General features: G+C 43.3%; 1 long non-coding RNA gene across 1 annotated transcript in view; it reads left to right on the forward strand.

Annotated features, from left to right (window-relative positions):
• LOC142829242 (uncharacterized) overlaps positions 1-1793 on the forward strand; it is a 50880-nt gene extending 49087 nt beyond the window's left edge. Inside the window, exon 2 of the long non-coding RNA XR_012903669.1 lies at positions 1108-1793. This is a non-coding gene — a long non-coding RNA (uncharacterized LOC142829242). The remainder of the gene's footprint in view (positions 1-1107) is intronic.
• Positions 1794-17711: the final 15918 nt, after the last annotated feature.

Genomic DNA, 17711 nt, shown 5'->3' on the forward strand with positions numbered 1-17711 from the left:
AAATTGTTTGATGAAAACTGTTTTCTATTAAAAACGTCTGCCTGCTCTGGATAACAACATATTATTTGCCTCACCCCCAAAATACAATCCTCTCTGACACAAGAACCTAGTAACATCCATATTCCTGGAAAAGAGAGAATTTCCCACGTATGTCTGAGGGTAGAATGTGGTGTGAATGTGGCATGGCACCTGTTCTAGACAGGTATGCAGCTTGAGAGTCCTCCTGGACCCTTTTTTAACATTTGAAGATCAGATTTCTTTGGTGGCCAAGAGTGCCTTTGGGCAACTTAGCTTAATCCACCAACTGTGACCCTTACTGAACAAACATGACTTGGCCACAGTGATCCATGCTCTTGTTACATCCCGACTGGATTACTGTAATGCACTTTATGTAGGGCTGCCTCTAAAGAGCCTTCGGAAACTTCAACTGGTCCAGAATGCGGCTGCTCGAGTTTTAACCAGCACTAGTTATACGGAGCACATTATGCCAGTACTTCGGCAGCTGCACTGGCGTCCGGTATGTTTCCGGGCACAATTTAAGGTTTTAGTTATGACCTATAAAGCCTTAAATGAGTTGAGTCCAGGGTATCTGAAGGACCGTCTTCTCCCATATGAACCTGCCCGGGGATTGAGGTCAGCTGGGGAGGCTTTGCTTCATGTTCCCCCACTTGCGGAGATAAGATTAACATTTACGTGGAACAGGGCATTCTCAACTTTTGCTCCCAGGCTGTGGAATTCTCTTCCTCGGGATATTCGCATGGCGCCAATGCTAGCGTTGTTCTGGCGTCAGGCTAAAGCCACCCTTTTTACTCATGCTTTTATTAATGTTTGAGTCTGTATGTGTGTGTTCCTCATCTCTATGTTTTTAGTTGGTTATGTCCCTCTGAGGTCTCATATTTTAAATTCTCATATTTTAAATTTTTATATATATTTGTAGTTTTTGTTTGTTATTTTAAGCCGCCTTGAATATTTTAAATAGAAAGGCGGGGTAAAAATATTTAAATAAATAAAATAAATAAATAAACCTGCAGAATCTTTATTGCTGCTGATGATATGGGAGAAGGAAAGGAGCCAAGCTGACATTCAGACTTCTGTTTGTATTTGCAGGGCTGGAAGAAGAAAAAGAATATTTCTAACTGAAAACAGAGCACACTTGATATGAAAATTAGAGACAAACATGGACTCTCCCCTACACATGTCCATTTCCACAGTGACCTGTCTAGTAATGCTGCACTTCAAACAGGCAATCCAAGTTTATATTTTCCCTATGAAAATCACAATCAGCTTTAAGGACAATCTAGATGCAGTGTGACACCAAGAGAGGATGAAATCAAAGCATTCAGAATGAAATTCATTCATGTGCAGAAGGTCTGAACAGGAGTCCTCTTTACTGCTTTCCATAGACACAATAATCCTTAGCTTCAGGGCCAGAAGAGAATGTAAGAAATGTAAAAAACAATGTCTCCCTTTTCTACTGACTGATTTTACAGGTAACAGTATCTTCATCAGTTGGTAAGGATGAAAAAGCCCAGGAGAGGAGGAAACAAAATAGGCAAAGAATGGAAACTACATGATACAGAGAGAAAGAACATCAAAGAGCAAACAGATTGCACAACGATGGCCTGGGAAAACAACGGGACATTACACCATCTCAAGTGCATCAGTATTTAGTAAAGCAAAAGTTTTCTTGTGGGTTTGCAACCCGGAAATCTTGCAAGATTTGAGTGAAATTTACCACCACTGTTTGTGAGAAGGTGATCTTTGGAGAAGGAAAATAAATTGCAGGAAATATGGGCATGCCTTATATCTGAAGAAATTCCTATTTTAGCTGTAGCAAGAGAAATGTCAGTCCAGTGGTTAGGCCACTAAACTGAAAAGTGGGAGATTTGGTTTAATTCTCTGTTTTGGGCAAGTCACTTAATTTCTCTGTGCCCTATTTCCCATCTATAAAATGGAGATGATGCTTTCCCAGCAGCAGCAGGGCAAGAATAAGTACATCAATGATTGCCTGGTGCTGAGATACTATGCTAGTGGAGGCCAGATAATTAGAACTGCACCATTTTTCAGTTTCCTGGTAATTCTGGGTTTAGGTTGAACTACAGGCAGTCCCCGGGTTACATGGATCCGACTTACATCGGATCCCTACTTACAAATGGGGTGAGGCAACCCTGCACTAGCCGCTTCCCCCCAGCACACCAGGGAGACGCGAAGCTAGCGCCCCCCCCCCCCAGCAGACCAGGGAGACGCGGAGCAGCTTTTCTCAGCAGACACCTCAGCTTGAGAATAAAGGACTGAGGGAAGTGAGGTGTGGGAGAATAAAACTGAGCTCTGGAGAAATGTTTGGCTAGAGTTTCCCCTACAATATGTACCAGTTCCGACTTACTTACAAATTCAACTTAAGAACAAACCTACAGTCCCTATCTTGTACGTAACCCGGGGACTGCCTCTACAATGTTTTTTTGAAATTTTTGGTGGATCAAAGAGTCAAAAAATTGTTTCAGTTTGAATGAAATATATTTTGATTAAATCAAAAAGCTTCCTCTTAGTTGTGACTATTTACAAACATTTTAAATTAAAATTATTTTTGAAACAATGCAGTTTTTAACTGAAAAACCAAAATAGTTCATTTTCTAAAAAATTTAAATAAAATGTATTGATTTATCAACTTTTCTTATTCTCCCTCCCTTGACAAAGTAGGGTGGTGCAGTTGAAACATTTTATTATATGTTTTAGTATCACCACATTTTTTGGTACAGAGTTTTGGCTGAAAATTTTGTCCAGCTCCGTATACAGCAACTTACAAGATGGAAACAATTAAGGCTAGCTGTAGGTGGTACATAATTTTTAAGTGCTTACTTGTATTGCTTCCTTTTAGTATTGTAGGATCAAAAGAGAGACAGTTTTATTTCAATTCCTTCTTGTACATCCTGAAAATAAATCCCTGACACAACTAGTGCAAAGCCACTGAAGGCAGTTAAATAGATTCCAGTGAGGGCATAACTGGACAACTTAGTTGCACATAGGTGTAATTTAGCCAGCAGAAGCTTGATTGCAAGTGACATTGAATAAGAAAAAAAGCACCCAGCCTGACTGCCACATCCCAAATTGAATTTTCAGGCACAGCAACTAGAGATTGACACATCATGAAAGACTTAATACAGAATAAAAACAAGTAGTCCCATGACACCTTAAAGACTAACCAAAATATATAGAATCATGAGATTTCATGGGCAAAACACTCATTGGTTCACAGGACTACTCCCTGTTTTTAAAGTTACAGACTAACATGGCTACCCTTCTGAGATTTTGTAATACAGAATAATATGCAAGAGATCACAAGGAACCACAAAACCCCATCCTTTCAGTGACTTTTTAAACCAACTGCACCTTTAAATGGTAATGAACATTAGGTATTCTTCTTTTAAAAAATAAAGATCCTCTGCTTTTCCTTTCTATTCTTTAGTTTCCTTCTGTAACCCAAATTCCATAACGCGTAGGACATATAGAAAGAGAAAACAGGCAGCAAATTCACATTGCCCACTAGAGGTCCTCACAGGCTAGGAGAATGGACTGACATTTTCAAGTAACCAACCTGTCAAGTTCAATTCTTGTGACAAAACTTGATTTTTCCCTCCATTATCTGCATATACTGGTTCTATTTACAAGATGTGGTAGTGTCTCAAAGCTTCCCCACCATTTCCAACAATGGTAGAGCTTTATCGGTGTAAATAACACTTGGAGCCCTAGGGCAAAGAGAGATTTGCTGGCTGCCCCCACTGCTTTATGCAGCATTTAAATTACAAGATGACAGGGAGGTAAAAATGCTGGAAACCAATGAAGTTTTGTCTACCTTTGGGCTCCCTTAGGGCCATGTTAGGGACTGATAATTCTGGTAGGAATTTTTCCTCAAATACCCAGAATGTCATTCTGTTACAGTAGGTTGCTAGGTGCACGCCTACACAGCAGGGCTAAAGCTGAAATAAGCTACGCAACTTGAGCTATGTCAGTTGCGTAGCTTAAGTCTAAACAGCTGAATTTGTCTTTTGGTGCTATCTACACAGCAGGAAATTGAAGGAGGAACTCTCTTTCTTCGACTTCCCTTATTCCTCGTAAAATGAGGGTTACAGGAGTCGGAGTAAGAAGTCCTCCATCTCAACATTATTTTGAAATAAAGGCTTGCAGCGTAGACATTTGATCCTTCACACAGGATATGCGAGCTAGAACAGATATAGCCTAGGATACAGCATTTTATTTGAGGGGCATAGAATTATGCTCTTTGTTCTACATAATAATAGCGGTAGAAGATGACCCGGAATAGGATTTATACCCCATCCACCACACAAGGGCTGTGTCTAGACTGCACCCCTTTTGCGGAAAAGGGATGCAGATTAGACACATCACAATTGCAAATGAAGCGGGGATTTAAATCTTCCCCGCTTCATTTGCATGAACATGGCTGTCGCTTTTTTCCGGCTCGGGGCTTTGCCGGCAAAAAGCACCAGTCTAGACGGGGATCTTTTGGAAAATAAAGCCTTTTCTGAAAGATCCCTTATTCCTCTTAAAATCAGGAATAAGGGATCTTTCGGAAAAGGCTTTATTTTCTGAAAGATCCCCGTCTAGACTGGAGCTTTTTGCCGGCAAAGCCCCGAGCCAGAAAAAAGCGGCAGCCATGCTCATGCAAATGAAGCGGGGAAGATTTAAATCCCCACTTCATTTGCAATTGCGATGTGTCTAATCTGCATCCCTTTTCCGCAAAAGGGGTGCAGTCTAGACACAGCCAAGATGTTTTGTTCAAAAGCTTATTGTAAGTTTCTTCTTCTCCCCGTCCCCTTCTCCCCCCCATTCCACAGCAGTAGGGGGCAGTCCTGAGATTATGCTTTCACCTAATTTCACAGGGATGGGTATTTCAGGACTGCATAGAAATTGTAGAACTGCAAAGCAGGAGGAGACCTCAAGATATCAACTAGTACATCACCCCCTACACTGAGGCAGGGCAAAGTATACCCAGAACATCCCTGACAGGAGTTTGTTAAACCTGTTCTTAAAAACCTCCAATGAAGTTTGCAAATTCTGCAACCTCCACTGAAAGTCTATTTCTGTGCTTCTCTATCGTTATAGCTAGAAAATGTCTCCTAGTAACTAACCTTAATCTACTTTACAGTAGATTCAGCCCATTACTTCTTGCCCTGCCTTTTGTGGACATGGGGAATAATTGATCACCCTCCTTTTTATAACATCCCCAAACATTTAAAGACTCCTGAAGTGTGGCTTGTACAGCAGCAGCTCCAGTTGTCTCTCTATGGAAGCCCTGCAGATGGCAGCATCCCAGATTTCGAAATAACACTGCATCTGCATTCTCTCTGCATTGTTAATAAATGATGCTGAGAGGCTCACCTGCCAAAAGTTAGACCAGTGTTCTTAACTCGTTTCAGTCCATGGACCACCAGGCCAATCAAAAAATTTTCGTGGACCACTTCCTTTTTGAGACATGATAAAAATGAGCAGACAATGAACATTTTGGTTTGAAATTTATTTCTTACTGACAGATTTTTGGATTCTCTTCTCACTGACAAGCTTTTCAACGTTTGGCGTAGTATTTGATAATGCACAATGAATATCGCTTTCCACTGCAAGCCGATTCCTCTGTTTGGACTTAACGTGCAACAAGCAGGAAAATCCAGTCTCACACATATAAGTTGATGTAAATGGCAAAAGAAATCTGGCTGCTTGTGCTGACAGATTTGGGTAACTCCCGGTCACACTGGCCCAAAATTTCTCTATGGTAGACTGCTGGTACATGTCTTGAGCCACAGAATCATTTTTCAGATCCAAGATCTGTTCCTCCTGCAGATCCTCTGGAACACTATTAACATCTATTGTAAATGAATTGCTGATGAAAGATAATCCATCCCTTGTCCTGTCCATCTCCGGAAAGCATCGTTGGAATTCGTCTTGTAGCTTCCGTAAATGATCAAGAATTTGTGTCCGAATGGCTTACTTTTCCCCGACCATGGCATCCACATATGGAAATTGAACCAAATTATTGCCTTAGACTCTTATGATCCAGAGTTCCAATTTGTCAAGAAAAGCCTTGATGATGCTTTGGTGAGAGAACAGATTTGCACCTTTCTCTTGCAGCTTGCAGTTTGTTCAAGATTCCAAAAATATCGACACAAGGGAGCACAAGTTGCTCTACAATGGTATGAGGCTTCTTGGCCTGTGCAACTTTGTATGCAACAATGTAGGAAGTGCGCACCGCATTGCTTGTCTTATTGTAGAATGCACTTGTTGAGTTGAGGCGCTGCCGTTTCAGACCTGATAACCACTGCTCAAAAATAGTCTTCATCCTTTTGCAACAAGTTGGGGTGACAGTTTTTGAGATGGAGTTTCAGCTTAGCTGGCTTCATTGAGTTATTCCCCAAGACTTTGAAACAAGTAACACATTGTGGCAAATCCATGCCTTCTTTTTCTTGACAAGTGAAGCCAAATTTGATGTAGTCCTTCGAATACTTACACTTGACATTTCTTCCTGTCATTGCCATTATAAATAAACTATACCACACCTGTAAAACAGCACATGTAGCACAGGATGAACGACACAGCAACCGCTCAGCATGACGGCGGCAGCAACACTGATGCTCAGAGCCTCAGACGGAAGTTACTGGCAACACAACGCAGTTGCGTCCTAGGTGACGCTATGGATGACACACCACATGCTTGTGAACACGATGTAAAACAGCCTAACGGCAGCACCTGCTCACGCCATGTGATTTTGGACAATGTTCCTGTGGACCACTGAAAAAGTCACCATGGATCACGAAAAGCGACAAGGAGTCATGTAGCACCTTATAGACTAACAGATGTATTGGAACATAAGCTTTCGTGGGCAAAGACCCACTTCATCAGATGCATGAATCTGACGAAGTGGGTCTTTGCCCACGAAAGCTTATGTTCCAATACATCTGTTAGTCTATAAGGAGCTACAGGACTCCTTGTCGCGTTTGCAGATCCAGACTAACACGGCTACCCCTCTGATCATGGGCCACTAGTTGAGAACCACATAGTTAGACAAAACAGACAGGCAGGCCACTAGTAGAACAAGGATTCTAAATATATTATTAGAATCTAATCAATTTAAGCTGGTGGTGTCCTTTTAGAGGAGAGGGGAAACCAATCACATTCCTGTGTGAAAATCTTCACTTCTGCTGTCATGGACTCCCTACAATGACTGTAACTGGATGAGATTAGGAGGGAAAAAGTATTGTTATCTGCTATTTTCAATGTTCACTTTCTGCATTTGAGAGCATATTGTAGATAGGCAGTTTCACCACTTTCTGTATGTAGACAATTGACTCCAGCCCCTCTGGGCATTCTGCATGGACAGATCCTTGATCTCAGCTTTAGTGGGGTTCCTGTATGATACAATTTGCAGGTGTTGGCCCTTATTCACATTCCCTGACCACTAGATTTTCCCACAAGGCAGTGCGGGGGGGGGGGGGGGGGGGGGAGACGGGGAAGAAGGAGGGGGGACAGAGGAGAGAGAGACTTTCTTACATAACTGAAAAAAATTGGTTGTTTTTCCTGGATTTTGGTTTGCAGAAGGGAAGCTCAAGGCAGTCTTCCTTTTCCACCAGAGGGAAAGGAAAACAGGAGGCAGAAGGTGCTGCTTCTTTGGAAAGCAGGGGAAAAATCAGCAGGGGAGCATGTCTTCCTGTAGATTAGAAGAAGGGAAGCAGATGTGGAATCCCAGTTTGGACATTTCTTCTTGTCCCGTCATATGCCCAGGCACTCCACCTATTGAAGGGAAAGTCTCAGAGAGACATCAGCTCTGCTGTTGAGTACTGGTATTGACTATTCAGCTTCATATTTTCTCACCAGATACATTCTCATTGCACCCATTAGTAAAGCAGAGGCTGAGTTACTCTACCGAAAATGCTTTTAACGGAAAAGTTTTCTGTTAAAAGCATTTTCGGAAAAGCACGTCTAGATTGGCAGGATGCTTTTCCGCAAAAGCACTTTTTGCAGAAAATCGTCCGTGGCCAATCTAGACGTGGTTTTCCGCAAAAAAGCTCCGATCGCCATTTTTGCGATCGGGGCTTTTTTGCGGAAAACACTACTGTGCTGTTTACACTAGCCCTTTTGCGCAAAAGTCTTTCGGAAAAAGACTTTTGCCCAAACAGAAGCAGCATAGTATTTCCGGAAAAGCACTGACGATCTTACATGAGATCGTCAGTGCTTTTCCGGAAATTCAAGCGGCCAGTGTAGACAGCTGGCAAGTTTTTCCGCAAAATCAAATGATTTTGCGGAAAAACTTGCCAGTCTAGACACAGCCCAGGTGTGTCTACACTGCACCGTTTTTCCGGAATAACGGCCATTATTGCGGAAAAACAATACTAGCGTCCACGCTGCAATTGCGTTATTTCGACAGAAAGTCAAAATAACAGACAGCTTTTTCTGATGGCGGTAAACCTCATTCCACGAGGAATAAGCCCTTTTCTGAAAAAGCTTTTTCAGAAGAGGGTGTGTGGACGTACTCTTGTGCAAGACCTTTTGCACAAGAACTTTTTGCAAAACAGTCCTTGCGCAAGAAGCCTGCAGTGTAGATGTAGCCATCATGTTTATTACTTCCCTGAGAACCCAGAAGCCTTGGGATTTAAAGCTCAGGTTCTATGCTGGGACGTAAACATTAATGAGCAAGTATTGGAAACAACAGGAGTTCACTAGGCCCCCTGGAAGTGAGCCTGGACGGAACACACAAGGTGCCTGGTAATCTAGCAACGCTGTATTGCCTGCAGAGGGGCTCTTTCTGGAAGAAAGGTGAGTTTTATTTATTTTAAATCATAAGGAGAGTTTGGTACTTTTGTTTCTCCAGCCCTGCAGATTGTAGGAGAGAAAACTACTTTAAACCCTAGAGAAAAATGAAGACTTGATTTACTATGAAATGAGGGTGTTTGTTTACTTTCTCCTCTCTGATTCTGGACAAGGGAGCTTACCGTTGCAAATATATAAATTCTAAAGAAAAAATCCTTTTTGTTTAATTTTCCCCTCTGCCTTGCTGGGGTTCTTGTTTTGTCTGAAGTGTTTTCAGAATGAGATGGTTTGATTTTTCATGCTGGTAATGCATTCTTTTGATTTAAAAAAAATTGCATTATATGTTATAAGATCATACAACATTAAAAAAAAAAAGTTGAGACCGTTCAATTGAACCCAAACGTTTTCTCCCTAATTTTCCCCAGAAGAATTTCAAAATCTTCAGTCTTCATTCCAAATTGGACAGAAGCCAAATTTAGAAATCTTTTTGTGAAATGGAACTTCTGTCCTCCATGAAGCATGGTGGGGAAATTAATCCTGCCAGGTTTAAAAATGAATAAAAACTGTTACCATCAACTGGCTGTCTGGTGGCCTATATGAATTTAGTTGGGGTTTCAGGTCAGCTCTTGTAAAAGTGATTTAGGGGACAGAAATGAGATATGAAACCTTTCATTGCTACCATATTACATCCAGCAAAACAGAAGGCACGAATACTTGACCATATACCTTCCTATCTTGACTACAGTAAATTGTACTTCAACTTCTATACAAAATGTTGTATTCAGTTATAACCATGCATAGTCATAATTTGCCCTTCCAGCTTTGATTAGAAAATCTGGAGATACCTATTTTAGAAAGACAGTAACAAGCACCTTAAGAAACTTCAGCTGAATATCTAACTAAAGAAATACCACATATCCATATGCACACAAATATTACACATTACTCTGAATAAATTGCTCATTTTATCCATTTTGTATACCCTATCACCAAATAAACGGATACAATCCAATTGTGCAATGAAAAAATCATAATGACAATCCCAAGACAAGACAGGGTATTAGAAAAGGCTTGAAATAATATGTGACTATTTTGTTTACCATATTAATATATTGCTGTAATCTTAGCTTATTTTAGGAACATTTGGGTCTGAAATAAGTGATGTCATTTATAACCAGAGGTAATTAAGAATTCAAGCATTCAGTTGATTAGGTATGATGGTTTCCCAAGACACATTGCACAGCGGGTGTGAACAGGCAATGTTACTGGATGTGTGCATGGTGAGTTAACACATTTCTAATTTGATCTCTCGTCACCTGACCTAGCTTACATGGGAATAGCATCCTGAAAATGCTACAGCAAGTCTCCTTGGCCTCACAGACTAGGAAAGACACCCCAGACCTGTTCTCCACTCCCATCAGCAGCTTCAAGGTCCCAGTCCTTATCTTTAAGATGCTCGGTTGTCTTGGATCAATGTATCTAAGCCATGTCTACACTACAAAAAAGATCGAAGCAGCCGTAGTTATTCTTCCGGGGTTCAAATGAGTGGTGTGATGGGGTGTGGTCACAGAGGGCCTCTTGGGGGTGACTCCCGGGATGCTGACACGGCCACTGCCACTCACCTTCCTGCTCTCTGGGGCTCCTCACCGCCCAGTCCTGCTGGGCCAGCTCTGCTGGTCTCCCCCAGCCATGGCACCGAGTTGAGATCCCTGCCCCCCTGAGAAGCAGTACAGACACTGAACCTCTTCAGGTCCGAGAAGAGTGCAGTTTAGAGCCCAGCCTCCTGAGAGAGCACTCCCCAGATGGGATTACACCCCAAAGAATTAGGTAAGCCACCTTTATGAATGAAAGGGAAAATGTGCACACTGCTTGCCTTCCCAGGTAACAATTACTTATACTGGGTTTTGATAGAAAATAAAAGTGATTTTATGAAGTACAAGCAGTAGGATTTAAGTGGTAATAAGTGAGAACAGGCAGAGCAAAGTAGGTTACAAATCAAAAGAAACAAAAACACTTGGCTAATTCTACACTAAAACCTCAGTACAAACTTTTCAAACACACCCTAAAACCTCTTTTCCAGCTGCCCATCCAAACCCGGGCTGTCTTCCCACCCTGGGGTCTTTGGCTCCTTTCCTTCAGGTGCAGCCTAGCCAAAAGAACTAGGCTTCTGCTTTCCTATTCTTTTTGTTAAGGAATTGAGGCCCTTCCCTACTAACCACTGCTAGGACTTAAGGACAAAAGAAACAAAATACAGGACTATGTAGCACTTTAAAGACTAACAAGATGGTTTAATAGGTGATGAGCTTTCGTGGGCCAGACCCACTTCCTCAGATCAAATAGTGGAAGAAAATTGTCACAACCATATATACCAAAGGATACAATTAAAAAAATGAACACATGAAAAGGACAAATCAAATTTCAGAACAGAAGGGGGTGGGGGGGGAGGTAAATGTCTGTAAGCTAATGATATTAGAGGTGATAACTGGGGAAGCTATCTTTGTAATGGTTAAGATAATTAGAGTCTTTCTATCACTATAAGGACAAAAGAGATAGTCTTACAGTTGCTTATCAAGACTTTGAGGGTAACACCCTCCATGTCTCTCATTCACACATTTAAACCCACAAAGTATTCCCCACTTCATATGTCTAATTTTACACACACAAATGATACATACATCAAAGTAAGATAAACAGAACCAGCGGATTGTGACATGAAGATTGATGGGTTACACGAAATAATTCGCTCAAAGCACCTTTGAGTTATGTATATTCATATCCATAAGTCCATTTCATAAAGCATCGGGGGGTCTGTCACAAGTGGGTCTAGTGAAGACACGCTAATTCTAACTGAGAGGGTGGTCCTATCGACGCTGGAAATCCTGCTCCTATGAGGAGTAAGGGAAGTTGAAGGGAGAGTGTGCTCCCTTCGACTTCCTGCAGTGTGGACAGCGCCAAAATATAATTTAAGATACTTGGACTCAAGTTACACAACATAATCTAACTCAAGTTGCGTATCTTAATTAGAACTTATCCCCTAGTGTAAACCTAGCCTAAAGCTCTGGGATAAAGACCATGATCAATACCTTTGCACCTGTGGCATACTCAAATTTACTGTTATAAGATAAAACTCGTGCAGAAGACAGAGCTTTCTCAGGGCTAGCTCAAGACTGTGTAATGAACTTCCCCAGGAGCTAAGGACCGTCACTAACATTACCACTTTCCATTCCAAATGCAAGGTGCACTTCCTTTGACCTGCCTTCTCTAAGGCTACGTCTAGACTGTAGGCTTCTTTTGGAAGAAGCTTTTCCGGAAGGGTATGTCTAGACTGCATCCCTCTGTCAGCAGAGGGATGCAGATTAGGCAGGTTGACATTGCAAATGAGGCAGGAATTTAAATATCCTGTACCTAATTTGCATTAAAATGGCCGCCGTGTTTTGCCGACTCAGCACTTTGTCAGCAAAAAGCGGTAGTCTAGAGGGGGATGTGTCAAGACAGAAAGCCTTTTTCAACAGATCCCTTATGCCTCCTGCTTTGCTTGGGACAGTGGTCATCCCGTCCTGTAGCTTTTCGGAGGGGAGGTGGTGCTCTGTGGGCTGCCCCCTTGCCCTGCAGCTGGTCTGGGGAATGGTGCTTCCGGGGCTGCTTCCGGTGCCTCCAGCAGCCCTCTTCATCCTGCAGCCTGTTTGGGAGGTACTCGAGGGGGGCTCTATGGACTGCTCTTGGCCTTCAGAGCTTCCCCACGGCCTCCAGGCTGTCTGGGAGGGGCATAGGCTCTGGGGCCCTGCCACCTGCATACTGTTGAGGGGGTGGTGATGAAGCTTCAGTGGGTCCCCCCATGTCCTGCAGGCTGTCTGGGTGTGTGTGTGAGGCTCCAGGGGTTGCTCCTTCCTTCAGTGGTCCCCCTGCCACTTACAGCCTCTCCGGGATAGGGAGGGCAGGCTCCAGGGTTGGAACGGGGGGGCTCCTTACCTGGTCTGGAGCGACGCAAGATGGTGGAGCTCCAGCCCCGCTGGCCACTCTCTTTGTGCTACAGCTCCCCACAGTGGCCACTCTCAGTATCACAACCCTCTGCTCTCTGCCCCCTACTTTTCCATGTTATCGAAAACAGTTCCATTCCTGGCACTTCCTGTTTTCCAGGCACAACCAAACCCTGACCTTGGTTTAAGTTAGGGTAAGAGGAAGCTACATTCCAAATGTGATAGTCCTAGATCTTACGGTTTAGGAGGAGTTCTTGAACAAATGGACTCAGGCAGGCAGACAGACACACTACTATATTATATATATATATATATATATATATATATATATATATATATATATATATATATATATATATATATATATATATATATATATATATATAAAAATTGATTAGGCTACTTCCTTTTTTCCTCCCCATTTTCTCTTGAAAGGCTTTTTCTAAGAAGCTTTTTCTATTGGTTATTTTTAAATTATAAGTTCACATCTATTCTGGATGAGACTGTAGTGTTACAATTCTCTAGTTCTCCAGTTACCAAAGTACTAGGCTCTGATTCAGGAAAGCATTTAAGTACGTGCTGAAATACCATTGAAGTCAATAGAATTTATGCGTAGGAGCTGGACTTAACTGGGACAACTGAAGAGGGAAGGGATTTTCACTCAGATTTTTACAACACTTATTTAATTCCAACACCGCATGCACATTCCAATGGAAAACAGGTCAGTGAGGGCGCATCTACACAGCAAGGCTTAACTCAAAATGAGCTAAGCAAACTGAGATACGTCAATTGCGTAGTTTATTTAAAAATTGGGAGCGTCTACACAGCACTTATTTCTAAATAGAGCACTCTTTCTCCAACTTCCCTTACTCCTCGTACAATGAGGGTTACAGAAGTCAGATAAGAAGTCCTCCAGCTTGACAGTATTTCGACATTATTGTGAAATAACTGCCTGCTGGGTAGACGTGGACTAAGTTATTCAAAAATAACGCTAGTTATTTCAAAATAATGTTGCTGTGTAGATGTACCCTTAGGGTATGTCTACACTACAAAGTTAGTTCGAACTAACTAACGTTAGTTCGAACTAACTTTCATAGGCGCTACACTAGCGCTCCGTTAGTTCGAATTTAATTCGAACTAACGGAGCGCTTAGTTCGAACTAGGTAATCCTCATTCCACGAGGATTAAGCCTAGTTTGAACTAGCTAGTTCAAATTAAGGGGTGTGTAGCCCCTTAATTCGAACTAGTGGGAGGCTAGCCCTCCCCAGGTTTCCCTGGTGGCCACTCTGGCCAACACCAGGGAAACTCTACTGCCCCCCTCCCGGCCCCGGACCCCTTAAAGGGGCACGGGCTGGCTACGGTGCCCGTGCCAGGTGCAAGCCTGCCAGCACCCAGCCAGCAGACCCTGCACCTGGCATGGATCGAGGCACCCACCCGATGCCCCCCAGCCCTCCCCCTCTTCCCGGGACCAGGCCGGTGGCTCCTGGGAGCTTGCCCGGGACCACAAGAGGTGGGCACCCGCCTGGTATAGTGCAGATATCGTGGACCTCATCCACGATCTCCGCACTAGGCACGGGAAAGTGGCCGGCTTGGGCAGGATAGCTGCCAACCTGGCCACCCAGGAGCAGGTGTGCAAGAGAATCAAGGGGGTCCACTGAGACCCCCGACCCTGAGCCCTGAGCTTACAATGGCCGTCCTGGGTCAGACCAAAGTTCCATCTAGCCCAGTAGCCTGTCTGCCGACAGCGGCCAACCCTAGGGACCCTGGAGGGGATGGACCGAAGACAGTGACCAAGCCATTTGTCTCATGCCATCCCTCTCCAGCCTTCCACAAACTTTGGGCAGGGACACCACTCCTACCCCCTGGCTAATACCACTCCATGGACCCAACCTCCATGACTTGATCTCACTTCCCTTTAAACTCTGTTCCAGTTCTAGCCTTCACAGCCTCCTGCAGCAAGGAGTTCCATAGGTTGACTCTTTGCTTTGTGAAGAAGAACTTTCTGATACTAGTTTGAAGCCTGCTACCCATTCCTTTCCTTTGGTGTCCTCTAGTCCTTCTTTATGGGAACTAATGAAGAACTTTTCTGTATGCACCGTCTCCACCCAACTCCTGCTTTTAGAGACCTCTATCCTGTCCCCCCTCCATCTCCTCTTTTCTAAGCTGAAAAGTCCCAGTCTCTTTAGCCTCTCTTCATATGGGACCTGTTCCCAACCCCTGATCATTTTAGTTGCCCTCCCCTCTCCCAGCCTCTCTCTTCCCCTCTCCTACCTCCTTTTCCCAGTCTCCCCCAGTTTTGTTCAATAAAGACAGATTCCATTTTGGAAGACACGTTATCTTTATTTTGTACATCAAGAAGAGGGGCTAGGGAAGGGTAAGTGGAAGGAGGTGAGGGAGGAATGGGGCACGAGCCCCCGATGGGGAGGACTGGGCTGGCTCTGCGGGCTTTTGGGGGTGGAAGCTCTCCTGCAGCCCCCCAATTGCCCCCTCTCCCCAGATGGCAGTCTGCGGAAAGTGCAGCCGGGCTGATGGCTGAGTGCTGTGATGTGCCCAGTGTGGGCACTCCAAGCCAGGACTGCTTTGCAAGCAGGGCACCCCTGAGAACTGTCTGTCCGGGGTGGGGGTCTGGACCCTTTAAGCACAGCCCTCGGCTAACCTGAGACAGCATCTCCACGCTCTAATTCCTCCTCTGATGCCCTGCCGGCACTGCTTCCGGCCATCCTTAACCCCGCTTCAGGGTCCACTTAATGTGACGTGCTAGTTCGAATTAGCAAAACGCTAATTCGAACTAGTTTTTAGTTCTAGATGCGTTAGTTCGAATTAGCTTAGTTCGAATTAACTAATTCGAACTAAGTTAATTCGAATTAGCGCTGTAGTGTAGACATACCCTTAGAGACACAGAATCCCTAATTCTTGAAATTAAGTATAAGGGCCCATAAAATATATATTTAGACCTCTACAATAACAACCAAAATGTTCGTTTGCAAAACCAGCAAAGAAATCAGATGATTTTTTTTCTGCTTTCACCCTAAAATAAGTTTTCCAGGCATTCTTTATACATCATAAAGAAAGGAAAACAGGGACAAAACCCAATTGTAAAGAAATCTTTTGCGTGTCATCCTTAAAAAGAGCAGAAAGAATTGTAACTGTCAGAGCTGCAGTTTTGGTCAGGATGCTAGCGTGAACAGCTCAACTCTTGTAATAAGTAGCATGGATTTTTAAATGGCCACAGTAGAAAGGACCTTTATTTTACATCTGAAATGAAAGATAGCACCTTCCTGAGCACAGTATAACTTAGCACCCTGGAACCAGATTATAAGGGAAATGTGCCTCTCATTCCAGTTCTACTCCCTGTAGTCTCTAGGCCAAAGGCCTTCAAAGAAAACCAAATACGAACTTGTACAATTTATAGCTGATGGGATCATAGGAAGAAGGAGATAGATATGCTTCGCCTCAGTGGTATAGCTATACTTCATCAGCTGCCCACAACTGATTCATGTACTCTGGGCATGGAAAACTCTTAGTTCAAATGCAAAAGCACTCCAATGGTGAGAGTGTACTCTGGGGTATTAGGTTCTAGGGAAATGGTGGGCAATAACTGGCCTGTGGGCCAGATGCGATTCACCAGGTTAGACCCTAGTGTGCCATTGGCACTTTGTTTACCTGCATCTCCGCAAGTATGGTCGCTTGAAGCTCCCATTTGCCCAGCCAATGGGAGCTGCAGAAAGCAGCAGAGACCAGGACTGGGTTTTCCCACAGTTCCCACTGGTCAGGAATGGTGATCCATGGCCAATGGGAGCTCCTGTGGAGGTGCAGGTAAGTAAAGCATTGACAACCTATTAAGCCACATCCAGCTTATTTCCCACTCCTGCTCTATGGGATGTCTAAACAGAAAAAGCTGTGAATGAACTATCCTCCCCCAGCTAGCATGGGTAACAATAGCAGTAAAGACAGAGTCATGTGGTCTTCAAGGCATAGAAAATATGGCAAAAGACCAGCTTGGCTTAACAAGGAGATCTTGCATGATCTCAAAATAAAAAAGGAGTCCTATAAAAAATGGAAACTAGGACAAATAACAAAGGATGAATATAGGCAAGCAACACGGGAATGCAGGGGCAAGATTAGAAAGGCAATGGCACAAAATGAGATCAAACAAGCTACAGGCATAAAGGGAAACAAGAAGATCTTTTATAAATACATTAGAAGCAAGAGGAAGACCAAGGACAGGGTGGGCCCACTGCTCAGTGAGGAGGAAGAAGCAGTAACAGGAAACTTGGAAATGGCGGAGATGCTCAATGACTTCTTTGTTTCGGTCTTCACCGAGAAGTCTGGAGGTGTGCTTAACATAGTGAATACAAGCAGAGAGAGGGTAAGTTTAGAAGATAGGATACACAAAGAACAAGTTAAAAATCACTTAGGAAAGTTAGATGTCAGCAAGTCACCAGGTCCTGATGAAATGCATCCCAGGATACTCAAGGAGCTGATAGAGGAGGTATCTGAGCCTTTAGCTATGATCTTTGAAAAATCATGGAAGACAGAGGAGATTCCAGAAGACTGGAAAAGGGCAAATATTGTGCCCATCTATAAAAAGGGGAATAAGAACAACCCAGGAAACTACAGACCGGTCAGTTTAACGTCTGTCCCAGGGAAGATAATGGAGCAGGTAATTAAGGAAATCATATGCAAACACTTGGAAGGTAATAAAGTGATAGGGAATAGCCAGCATGGGTTTGTGAAGAACAAGTCATGCCAAACTAATCTAATAGCTTTCTTTGATAGGATAACGAGCCTTGTGGATAAGGGAGAAGCGGTGGATGTCATATACCTAGACTTTAGTAAGGCATTTGATACGGTCTTGCATGATATTCTTATTGATAAACTAGGCAAATATAACTTAGATAGGGCCACAATAAAGTGGGTGTA

Source organism: Pelodiscus sinensis, chromosome 4 (assembly GCF_049634645.1).
Source record: "Pelodiscus sinensis isolate JC-2024 chromosome 4, ASM4963464v1, whole genome shotgun sequence".
NCBI lineage: Eukaryota > Metazoa > Chordata > Testudines > Trionychidae > Pelodiscus > Pelodiscus sinensis.